Source organism: Pediculus humanus, genomic scaffold (genome assembly GCF_000006295.1).
Source record: "Pediculus humanus corporis 1103172107895 genomic scaffold, whole genome shotgun sequence".
Classification (NCBI taxonomy): domain Eukaryota; kingdom Metazoa; phylum Arthropoda; class Insecta; order Psocodea; family Pediculidae; genus Pediculus; species Pediculus humanus.
In genome coordinates this window covers 183,204-196,561 of record NW_002987470.1, presented here as the reverse complement: position 1 = coordinate 196,561, position 13,358 = coordinate 183,204, and positions in this window count along the sequence as shown.

Below are 13,358 nucleotides of genomic sequence, written 5' to 3'. Positions count from 1 at the left end.
ATTTCGTTTTTAAATAAAAAAAAAATTTATTTCGTATTGTTTTTAATATTTTTTTTTATTAAATGATGATAACGCATATCTTGAACGATGCAATTGTTTGTTAATTTTAATTTTAATTTTTTTTTTTTTAAATAATAATAATAATAATAATTAAATGTAAGCAAAAACTGTGACGACCAGATTTGGTTAGAAAGAAAGAAAAAAAGAAAAACATGAAAATTTACATTTTTTTTTTTTTAGTGTAAATGTATTATCATTATTATTTTCAAAACAACGTATCGAGAGATTAAAATTAAAAAAAAAAAAATTGTATTATTATTATTATTATTATTATTATTAATTAATATTATTTAAAATAAATTTTTTTTTTTTTTTAATAATGTAAAAGCAAAAAAGAAAAACAATTAATAATAATATTAATAATAATAATAAATATTTTATATTAAAAAAAAAAAAAAAAAAAAGAAAAAAAAACGCGGATAATGTTATTATTATTATTATTATTAATATTTTTTTTTTACTACCTTTCGAATCTTTTTTTTTTATTATTATTATCAATATTATTAATTAATGTTATTTAAGTATTAATAATAAAGACTTTTTTTTTATATATATATATATATTTTTAAAAAAATCTTTTTTTTTTAACTCTATCTCTCTCTCTCTCTCTCTCTCTCTCTCTCTCTCTCTCTTTTTCTCTTAATTTAATATTATTATTATTATTATTATTATTATTACTGTAAATTAATTAATTAATTAATTATAATTTTGTTTTTTAATTGATTATTGACAAAATTATTATTATTATTATTATCATTATTATCATGATCATTATTATTATTATTGTAAAAAGTAATTAAAAAAAAAAATAAAATAAAAATGATGATTTTGGCATAAAAATATTAAATTGTTTTGATTCTTTCTTTTTTCTTTTTTTACTTATTCCACAATTTGTATTGGAAGGCGGTGGTGGCGGTGAAAATTCAAATAATTTGCCGCCAAAAAAAAAAAAAAGAAAAATTCAAATGAAAATAAGCGAAGATAAATTGATGGTGTCCGTTGGAAAAATGAGGAAGGGGACATTTTTTAATGAAAAAAATCGGGTAATTAGTTATTGATTTTTACCGGAAGTGTGTGATTGTTTCCTTACGTTTTCTACTCATTAAAGAAGGCCTCCTTTATTATTTACGTTTATGACTCATGTGAACGAACAATGATTGGGAAACGGAAAACGAAAAATGATTGAAAAATTGTTATTTTTTTGTGTGTCAAAAATTAACTCGCAGGTATTTTTATTTTATTATTAATAATAATAATAATAATAATAATATTGTTATCTTTTCTTATCGCGAAGTTATTTCGTTATTTTTGTTTCCCCTCCCCCCCCAAAATGATTTTCACCGAAACGATTTTTTTTCGTATTTTGGAGAAAAAAAAAGAAAATTACGAAAACGACATATAAAATGCTTCTTTCTAACTAATAATTTGTTTAGTTTCTAACTTTTTTTTTTTGCCTTTTTTCCATCGTGAATAATAATAATAATAATAATAATAATAATAATAATAATCCGACATTTTCAGTTTCATGCCGAAGGCGTATTAAATCACATGTTTTTTCTAAGAAAATAATAAATAAATTTTAATTTTTTATTATTATCATCATCATCGTCGTCGCGGCGGTGGCGGCACGAGAAGGAGGAGGAGGGCGGGGATTTACTCACCAAATATCTCAGAATTATTATTATATACAATTATTATCATTATCATTATACATTTTATTTAAAATAATTTTTTTTAATAACAAGTTCATTCATTCATTCATTTTATTTTTTTATTTTCACGGAAAGAAAAAATTAGTCGGCTTATTATTATTATTATCAACGAATACATTTTCGGGGGAGGGAGGGGGTAGGGGAGAATGAAATAACGACGATGCCACGTTCGAAAATAATAATAATAATTGAAACTTTTTTTTTTTAATGAGAGGAAACAAGGTGGAAAAGAAGTGGGGAGGGAGAGGAAGGGGTTAAAGAGAGAAAAACGTTAACGAAAAACAAAATTAAATGCCAACGGGTAAATAGAAAAGGAAAAAAAGTGTCAATAGCATCGTCGTCGTCGTCGTACGATGATAAAACTTTCAGGCATTATATTTATATATACACGGTTAATATTAATTTTCTTTAACAATCCGCGCGCCGTGTTGAAATTTTATTTTTCCCTTGAGCGTCGGCCATTTTTACTTTTTTTTTTTAAATAGATTAAAAATGCCAAAAAAACGTTAAAACCTTTTTTTCCTTTCTTTATTATTAGTTTTTTTTTTTTTTTCAATCTTAAAACGTTCGCTCTTTCGTTTACGTATGCAGATAAACAAGGACAAACTATAATGACGACATTCCCTATGGTAAAAACAAAATTGAATGAAAATGAAGGGAGGGAGGGAAGGAGAGAATCCATTTTAATAAAAACCTGATAAACCTGACACGGGGGAATCCGTTTTTGCCACATATTTACGCAAAACGTGATTCATCGTCCGCATATTTCATAATAATAATGTTAATAATGATAATCATTATCATTATTATCATTATTATTATTATTATTTTTATCGACATCATAATACCTTTCGCCGTCGTCGTCGTCGTCGTCATCGACTCCATCATCACCATCACCATCATCATCATCATTATCACCGTAATATCGTTTTTAAATCGAAACCAATAATCAATGATGAACATAATAATAATAATAAATCGATATTATTATTATTATTATTATTAGTACTCACATAACGTGGTTTTATATGTATATATATATATATATATATAAAATTAATTAACCCTTTCCGTTTACCGTGAAAAATTGCAAAAAAAATTTAATTTTTTCTTCTTATTTTATTATTATTATTATCATCATCATAATCATCATCATCATCATCATCATCATTATTATTTTTCTAATAAGTTTTAAAAACGATATTAGTAATAACGATGATGATGATGATGATGATGATGATAATTGAAAAAGAAAATTTTTAAAGGGAAATGATTGATCGATGGATCGATCCATCGATCGATTTATCGATATATCGATCTCTCCCCTCAATCGATTCCGATTAAAAAATTAATTTAATGATTACGGATGGGGGGAAAACCAAAATTGGCGCCATTTTTTTCTCCATTGTTATTAAGTCGTTCGTGTTCGAAACGTCATCATTCATTCATTCATTCATTCATTCGCTTTTTTTCTCAGCAGTTAATAATTCGTTGTAGTTTGCAAAATTAAGCAACTGTATAAAAAAAACGTACGCACGCACTCACTCACGCACCTTTCATGCGACGTCGTTATTAATTAATTAGTAAATGGAAAAATTTAAATAAAAGGAAAATTTCGCGGGGAAATCGCAGCATTCGTCTCGCGCACACTCTATGGTCGTAATACGAACTACTCGTCGTGTAAACGATAACCTCTATGGTTTTTTGAAACCTACCCGTTCGCGTCTTTGTTATTATAACGATTTTTTTTTTTTATATTCGCTAAAGGTAAGAATTCATTTTTAATAATAATAATAATAATAATAATAATGATGATGATGGAAAAAAGAAAAAGAAAAAAACAACAAACACACGTGTTAAGCGAATGTTTTTGGCAAAATGTTTCGCAGGATTCCCCTCGTAATTAAAAAAAAATAATAATAAAAATAAAAACGATAAAAAAGAAACACATAAAATTTCCGACATTTTTCTTTTTTTCGTTTTGTTAATGTCATAATAATAATAATAATAATAATAATAATAACAACAAAAATAATTCGATGATTTCAAACGGAAATCGATTAAAAACAAGAAGAAAAAATTTTTATGTATTGTCTTAAAATTAATACGTAATTAATAAATAATAATAATAATAATAACATGGTAAAAAAATGGCGGATTTTCACGGATTGGCATAATTAATAAACGATTATTAAAATATGAAAAGGATGACTAATTATCAAGAGAAAAGTTTTAACGAAAAAATTATTATTATTTTCTTTAATTATTTTTCGATTACTTTCCCGAATGACGTCATTTCGACTTGTTGCATTTTTTTCTTCAATAAACTATTTTTCGGTATAAAATGGCGGACGTTAAAGAAAAAACCAGCAGAAGAAATTAATTATTTTCATCAATTAGGTTTGAAAAATTTTTTAATTTGTTTTTTTGCCGTCAGGGGCGGGGGGGTAAGAAAATTGTTATTACGAACGTGAGTGTGTGTGTGCGTGCGAGTGAGAGAGAGAGAGAGTGATTGTTTATGTGTGTGTGTGTGTGAGAGAGAGAGAGAGAGAGAGAGAGAGAGGGAAATAAAAACAACAGTACCAATACTTAAAATACATCAAAAGAAAGAAATTTAAAAAAATATTTTGAAAAGTTTTTCTTTCATCGCAAAATAAAAAAAATAATAATAATAATAAGATAAAAGCAGAAGACAAAAAAATTAAGGGAGGAAGAAGAAGAAGAAAAAAAAGGCAAAAGAAAAAAAAAGTCTCATTTAATTCGAGGGTTGTGTCAGTGAAAGTAGGTCAAAGAAATAAAAATACTTACCCTTAACAACTTGTAAATACTTGACCGAAATGATCCTTTCGCATTGAATCTAAGAAATTTTTCTTAACCTTTTTTTTTCCTTTCTCTCTCTCTCTCTTTCTCTTTTTCCTTCTCCTTCTCTCTCTCTCTTTCTTCCTCTCCTTCTTTCTTTTTTTTTCCTTTTTGTTTGGTTTTCTTCCGACAAATTAATCGTTTTCCCTTTTTTTTTTTTTAACCGACGGGATAAAACTTTTTCTTTAATTGTCACATCCATCTCCCTTTTTTTACATTGTTTTTGTTTTTGTCTGCTACCACGTGATTGTCTTCTTCCACTTTTTTTTTTTAAATTTTTCTTTTTTTCCTCAATTTTTACAATTATTTTCATCATCATCATTACTCTTGCATGATCTCATACATGAGATTCGCTTACCTCCTGAAAAAATAAATAATAATAATAATAATAATGATAATTTTTTTTTTTTTTTAAATCCTCCGGTTCTAATAAAATAATAATAATAATAATAATAATAATGATTACATACGTATGTTAAATATAAACGCGTAGGGAGAGAGAGAGAGAGATGAAACGTTTTTTTGTACCCTCGAGGTATTTTCAGGTATCGAAACTTTTTTTAAAATTTTTGTAAGGGTTGAAATTTTCGTTCCATTTAAATCAGATTGAAATAATCATCATCATCATCATCATCATCTGTGTGAGAGAATTTTTTTTTTTTTTTTTTTTTTTTCATCTTTCGGCAATCGGAACCTGAAATTTTTTTTTTCTTTTTTTCTTCATTTTTAGGTCAACCTTAAAAATTAAAATTAAAAAATCGATAAAATTAATTTTCTTATACCACGATATATATATATATATATATATATATTTACACGATGGTAATCGTTTTATTATTTTCTTCTGCCACGTTTAATTCCGATAATATTAAAATTTAATTTTTTTTTTTAATTTCTCTCTTTCTCTCTCTCTCAGTCTTCGTTTGTCGTTCGATCTTTTTCATTTACTCCACTCTCTCTCTCTCTCTCTTTCTCTCTCTTTTTTCTTTTACATTCTCATCCTTCTTCTTTTTTCTCCCCTGTATTAAAAAAAAAAAAAGAAAGCTCTTGATTTACTAAAAATCGTTTCATTTTTTTTTTTTTTTTAATTAAACTGAAATCCAATCTGCGTTATCATCTTATTAAACTCGAACAAGGGTGAGAGATTTTATAAAAAAAAAAAATTTTTTTTTCTTTTTTTTCACATGCAGCCCTTAACTTAACGATAGGTAGATGGATGGATAGATAGATAGATAGAGAGAGAGAGAGAGAGAAAATATATACGAGCGTAGATAGATAGAGAGAGAGAGAGAGAAGTAAATTAAATGTAAAATAAATTTTGGGTTTCGCTGCTATGTTTATCAAATTTTCGATTCCATTTTTTTTTTCCTTTCTCCTCCTCCTCCTCCTTCTTCTTCCTCTCCTTCTGCTTCTTCCTCTTCTTCTTTTTCATCTTATTCAAGAGTTTTAGGTTTTTCGCCAGGTGCTATAAATAACTTTCTCATGGATGAAGATAAAAAAAAAATAAAACCTTGAAAAAGTATGTGATTTTTTTTCATCTCTCTCTCTCTCTCTCTCTCTCTCTCTCTCTTTCTCTCTTTTCATGGAAATTTCCTTCCCCTTTATTATTATTATTATTATTGTTGTTGTTGTTATTTTTGTCTTCGTCGTTTTCCTCCCTTGTTTACTTTTTTTTTCCCATGTGTGAGAAGACTTCATGCAAAAAATGTTTTTTTTTTACTCATTCGAAGTTGGTTGGAAAACAAAACAGTAAATTTAGAAGAAGGAAAAAAAAGCAGAAGACGAAAAGACAAAAAAAAAAAAAAAAAAAGAAGAGAAAAGAAATTAGAGAGAAATAAAAGCGTTGATTGACCGAATGTAAAAAAAAACGTTACGACGAATGGATGGACGACGATGCTTAGAGAAAATGAAAAAGAAAAGCGAGAGAGAGAGAGAGAGGGGGGGGGGAGAGAGAGAGGGGGGGGAGAGAGAGAGAGAGAGAGAGAGTCGAAAATGATTCTAGAATATTCTCAAATCGAATATGAAGTATAAATTTAATAAATGTTTTGAATATTTTGTTGTAAAAAGCCAACAACTCCCATGGTAACCTTTTCTAAATCTGATATGAATTTTTAGATAAAAGAAAAACGAAAAGAAAAAAAAGGAAAATATAAAATCTCCGGAGAGATGATCTTTTAGGATTCATCAGGGAAGTAGTAAGAGAAAAATTGATTTATTAAAAGTCAAAAAAGTAATATTGAAATTAGAAGAAAAGGAGATAAGAGAGAGAGAGAGAGAGAGAGGATAGTAGAAAACAAAGAGAAAGGTTTGGGTATGATAGGAAATACGGAGGAGTGGAAGGAAAGAAAAAGAAAAATAAGAATGTAGAAAAAGAGAGAGAAATATGAATAACAAAAAGAAAATTGAAAAATAAATATAAAAAAAAGAGAGAGTATGTAGCAGGGAGAGAGAGAGAGAGAGAGAGAGAGAGAGAGAGAGAAGATTCTGGAGAAAAAGGAAATGAAAGCAAGTTCGTCGTACGGACCCGAGTGTAAAATTTGGTTTCAAACGATGGACGAAGCATGCTTGAGTCATGTCAAATTAAATTTAAGCAATTCCAGCAGCTGCGAATTTGACGTAAAGCTCTTTGGACATCACTTTGCCGGACAATCTCTCCCCAAGTCCGGAGTGATCGATCGATGCCGCAAAAACCCTTTTCCTTTTTCTTCTTTCCCTTCCTCACCACCTACATCATTCCCCTTCTCCTTTCCCCTTTTCCCTTCTCCTCCTACCTCTTCTCTCCTTCATCTTCTTCATCTTCTTCTTCTTCCTTCATCTTTCTCCCCCCCTTTTTTTTCATATATTTCCTTTTCCTTCTCCCCGATCCTTTCCCTTTTCCCTTCCTCTTCATTCTTTTTTGAACTTTCTCTCTCGTCCAACTTTTCCAAACATTAGCATGCACTCTATCATTCTAAATTAACTTCAATGTATTTTATTTATAATAAGGTTTCCATTTGAGACTTCCCTTTTCTCTTCTTTTCTTTTATTTTTTTCGTAAATGAAAATGAAAATCATCCCCCCGCCTCCGCCCCCCTTATTGTTGTTTCTTTCTTTTTTCTTTTTCTTCTCCATAACCCTAAAATAATAATAATAATAATTTTTTTGAAATTTTAATATTTAAAATTAATAAAACTTTCGATAATCGTAAATTTTTTGTTTTTAAAATTCCAGGTACCTTTTTGATATCCAGAAAAAAAAAACAAAACCTGGAATAATTTTCTCTCCGAGTAATTAAATTTATTCACTCGCACTCTTTTTTTTTTTTTTTTAATTTAGTTTTACCGAAAAGAGAGAGAGAAAAGTTAGGAAAAAAGAAAATAAATAAATGTTTGTACGTATTTCACATGTCCATGTATGTATATGTACACGCGTACGTATTATAAATAAAACGTTCGTGGAAGGAGAAAAGAAAAAGTGGAGAGAGAGAGAGAGAGAGAGGGGAAAGGGAAACGGAGAAGCGAAGTTGAAAAGAATGGACGGACAAACGAACGGACGAAAGGAGAGAGGGAGGGAGTAGGAAATATAAAAAAGAAAAAGTTTTCATAAGAATGGACGGTCTAAATGCAAGGTCTAGGACACAGCCATCGGAGAACAATAGACGAAATAGTCTTTTTATATAATCCGTTTTCGGACGAGAGAAAGAACGGAAAAGTAAAATAAAATGAAAAAGGAGGAAAATGAAAAGTGGCGGAGAAAAGCGGTGTAAGCGGAGCGTTAGAAGAAGAAAAAGAAGAAGGAGTAGGAGAGGGAAAGGGGGAAACGGACGGACAAGGGATAAAGGATGAGGTGGAAAAGAGTGAGAACGGGTGTGTGTGTGTGAGAGAGAGAGAGAGAGAGCAGGAACGGTTTACAACGAAAGGAAAACGTTATGATTAACTTACGCAAAATGAATCGAGTTTTCCCGGCAGTAATTAACGCGGCGGCCACGGGTTTCGATTTAGATTAAACGAAAGTTTCATGTTGAGCTTTTGATATGAACCAAACGAACGTAATGAAAGCGTTCGTTCGTTCGTTTGTTCGTTCGTTTGTTCTTTCGTTTGTTCTTTCGTTTGTTCGTTCGTTTGTTCGTTCGTTTTGGCCAGTTTTTGATTCATTGGTATGCAATGTGAGTTTATCAGGAGGAAAAGCTCTCCTCGCGTCTTTTTCGTCTTTGTTTTGACCACCACCCTTTCCTTGTACCAATTTCTCTGGTCCTGATTTTTTTTTGGGGGAAAATTTTTTCTCTTTCCTTCCCCCTCCCTACTCCTCTATTCTCCCTTATATAATTCATTATTTCCACATATTTTTTTCATACATAATTTATTATCGTTTGTTATTTTTCATTTTTATTCCTTTCTACCCCGTTTCGTATTTTTATACTTTTTTTTTCCAACTCTCGCTCCGTTTCGTTACACTGGAAAAAAAAGAAAAACTTTTTAATCCCGTTCGAGTCACGAGTTTTTAAATTAATAATAATAATAATAAAACATGTAGTTTAAAAATTTTCTAATTTTTTCCCCTACTTTATAAATTATTATAATTACTTTCATTTTTTTTTTTACATCGTGTGTGTTATGATGATACTCTTACATAAATTTTTAATTATACTAAAATACCAATCGATAATAATAATAATAATAATAATAATAGTTTTAAATATAATTTAATTTAATTTTTAAAAAAGGCGGCAAATTCAAAAACAATAACCGAATCAATTCGAACGTGTTTTAATAGGTTTTTTTTTCTTTTCTTTTGTTTTCATCACCGTTTATTTTAAACGTTTTTTTTTTTTTTTTACAGCAGACGACACGTTTTTTTTTTTTTTTTTAATTTCATTTAATGTAAATTTTAATTAAATATTATTATTATTATTATTATTAATATTTTATTTTTTCGAGAATAAATTAAACGTTTTGCAATATTCACGCGTGAGTTTTCCTCTTTTCTCTCTTTTTTAATTGACCGTAACCGTGCATAAGCTAATCGTGTGCCTACACGTTTTTCATATATTTTGTTATCGTTGAATTTTTAATTCGATCGTAATGTTAATTGCACGAAAAAAAAATAAATAAATAAAGTGTAATTAGAAAACGATACGAGAGACATCTGTCGGTGAAAATTAAACAATTATTATAAAATAATAACAAATGCGTATGGATGACTCCTCGGATATGAAAAGTCAATGGGAACCTTAAAAAAAACCTTTTCTCTCTCTCTCTCTCTATTTTTTTAATATTCATAACTCTCTCTCTCTCTCTCTCTTATCTTTTCCTTCGCAATTTATATTAAAAACTATCGATGAATCTTTTTCGTAACCTTTTCCCTTTTTTTTTTAGGAACGTCCCCTTTGATCCCTTTCCTCAATCAATTGTCTTATTATTTCATCCCCCCTTTCTATGATGGAGATTTCGCATCGGAATTTCTTTTTAAATTAAAAAAAATATTTTTTTTTTGCATTGCATGAGGACAAATTGATCTAACCGTCAAAAATCCCTTCTTCCGCAACAACAATAATAATAATAATGACAACAACGACAATAATAAAAAATATGAAAACGGAAAACGTTTTAAACGTAAATGAAATCGACAATGGATAATGGGGAACAATGAGGACGTAGTAAAAGAAAAAGATAGATAGACAGAAAGAGAGAGAGAGAGGGGAAGGAAAAAGGAAATAACCTTTTGTAGAATATCATAGAGTAAGAGTGTTATTTAGCGGTTGCTAATTTAAACACTTGAAATTTAGTATTTTCACAGCATGACTTGCTCAAATTATATATCCGTACGTAATACGATAAAAATAAAAAGGAAAGAAAAAGGAAGAAAGGAAGAAAGGAAGAAAGAAAAAGGAAAAAGTTACAAAAAAAAAAATTGACGTTTAACCGCAATCATAACAATAATAAGGGATAAATAAGAAAAGGGTTGGTTGATAGCAGGGGGTGAAAGGTTACAACAAAAAAAAATTTTTTTTTTTCGTAAGTTGGCACGTCGTTTCACGATAATGCAATTATTTTTACACTTTTTTTTTTTTAATCGTCGCGTTTAAAGTAGGAAAAAAAAAATTAATTTTTTTTTACTCTTTTTCTCTCTCTCCCCTTCCCCTCTCCCTCTCCCCCTCCCTCTATCTCCCTCTTCCTCTCTCTCTTGTCATTCTTTTTCGAAAAAATCAGAAAAACGTCTACGTTTGTTTGTTTGTTTGTTTTTACGACCGCGAACCTTTTCCGTTTCCTTTTTTGTCGTCGTCGTTGTTGCAAATATTCAAAAGTGGTTTCTGTATCCCTAACATCCCGTGGGCGTGACTATACGAATAAGATCTCGTGGGGTGATTTAAATAAAAAAAAAAAAAAACCGGAAATTTCTTCACCTGTGTGTGCCTACTATATTACACCTGAGGGAATCCACGAGAAATTTAAAAATAAAAATAAAAAATATTTTTCTAACCTTTTCAATTTATTACGATTGTTTTTTTCCTTCTCTCTCTCTCTCTCTCCCTTCTCCTTTTCCTTTTTTGCGTACGATACATTCTTCTACCACTTCCTCTACATCCCGATACCTGTTGCCACTTCCTTTAGGGTTTTTAACGCTTCATTCGCGTTTTATTCATCATCCTAACGGTTTACATATTTTCTAAACATCCCTTTTTTCTTTCTTTCTTTCTTTCTTTAATCTTAAAGAGAGAGTTTTTCCAAAAAGGAAAATTCTTCTCAACAACAATTTTCCCATTCCATTTCCATTTTTCCTCTCCGAAGAAAATTATTATTATTATTATTCGAAACCAAATCGAAATGATTGTTTCACCTAAAAAAAAAATTTTTTTTTTTAATTTCTTTTAAATGGTATTCAAGAATAGTAAAATTTCGTTTTAATTTGCCAAAAGTTAATGCCCCCTTTAAAAAAAAAAAACACAGAGGGCCCCCCCGACTAATATAATTCGTTTTCTGCCTAATAAAAATTTAAATGAAAAAACTTTTTTTTGGGTAATAAAAAGCGAGAGAGAGAGAGAGAGAGAGAGAGAGCGACTTTTTGGCGTCAATCATTATACACACACACGCGCGCACTCACGCACTCACGCACACATAAAAATTCGCAAAAAGTTTGGAAGGATTTTTGTTGTTGTTCTTATTCATTGAAGGTACGATGATGATGATGATGAGAATTTGTTTAAAAGGACGTTAAGGTACGTCTACTAGGTACGGTTGTTAGTAAACCCATCATTTTTTTGATTGACCGTTTGAATGTTTTTTTTTTTTACGACCCGGAAAGTGCGCAAAAAAATTCAAAATTTTTTTTTTTTGTCGGCCATGTTGTACCTTAAAATCCTTAATAGTTTTAATCCTCCCGGATACCATTTGAAATTTAAATTTTTTTCTATTCTATTCTTTTCTATTCTTTTTCTTATCCTTCCCCTTTGTTTTCTTTTTCACTCCTGGAACAACAAGAAGAAGTTGTTAGAAAGAGAGAAAGAGATAGAGAGAGAGAGAGAGAGAGTTTATTAATACATAAGCTAAACATTAATTTTTTAATTTTGGTATTTTATTACGTTTTCGAACCGAAATTTTTTGTTTTTTTTTTTTTTTTGGAATATGCCAAATTTTGCACACTCAAAAAAAACTTTTTTTTTATTTTTTTATTTTTTTACTGTCTCGTTTGTTCGTTTTTTGTTAATGAGTACAAACATAAAAAATTTACATCCTGTCGGATTGAAATTAGTTAAAAAAAAAAAAAAAATTAATTTTGGTTCGTTAGACGATTTGAAACGAAGACATTTTTTTTTTTTTTTTTTTTTTTTTGGTTTTTTTATTATAATTAGTCTGGAAAGAAAAAAAGAAAGAAAGAAAGAAAAAAAATTTGTTATAAACGACGCCGCACGTTTTAATAATTTAACCCAAAAAAAATTTACCATTATTATTATTATTATTGAATCGATAATAATAATAATAAAATTTAGATTTTTTATGTATGCGAAAATTTACACGTGATTTCGTTTTTTTTCCTTAACTTCATTTATTAATTTTTTTTATTTAAATGTTTTAAAAAAAAGAGAAAAAGTTTCGTTTCCGGTTTTTTTCCCTACTTATTACTACAACCGGAAATGGAAAACCGCCAATATGTCGCAGTTTATATAAGCCTATTAATTTTTAAAATTTAAAATAAAAAATAAATCGTTTTTGTAAAAAAAAAAAAAAAATATAAAAAAAATTTAAAACAACAAAAACAAACGGTACAATTTTTCTAATCTTTTCCCCCCCCCCCTCTCGTTCTCTTCTTCTTCTTTTTTTCTTCTCTCCTTTTAAATGATTTCACAAAAAGGAAGATCATAATAAGTTTAGACGTGTCTCTACGAAGGCATCATATTTTATTACAAACACACACGTCATTTTTTTTATAATCACATTTTCCTGTTTTAATACCAAAAAAAAACTGACAGAAAAAGTATAGAAGGAGAAGAAGAAAAAGAAGAAGCAGTAGTAGTAGTAGTAGTAGTAGTAGTGGTAGTAGTGGCAGTAGAAAAAGAGAAACATAAAATTTAAAAAAGAAAAATAAAAATTTTACAAAAAAAAAAAATATTAATTTTAAATCTTACATTAATTAAGATGTTGGTTATTGAAGATTTTAATAATTTTTAGACACGCACGCACACGCATCTTCCTCCTTTTAAATATTTAAATAATAATAATAATAATAATAATAATATCATTAATTATGGCG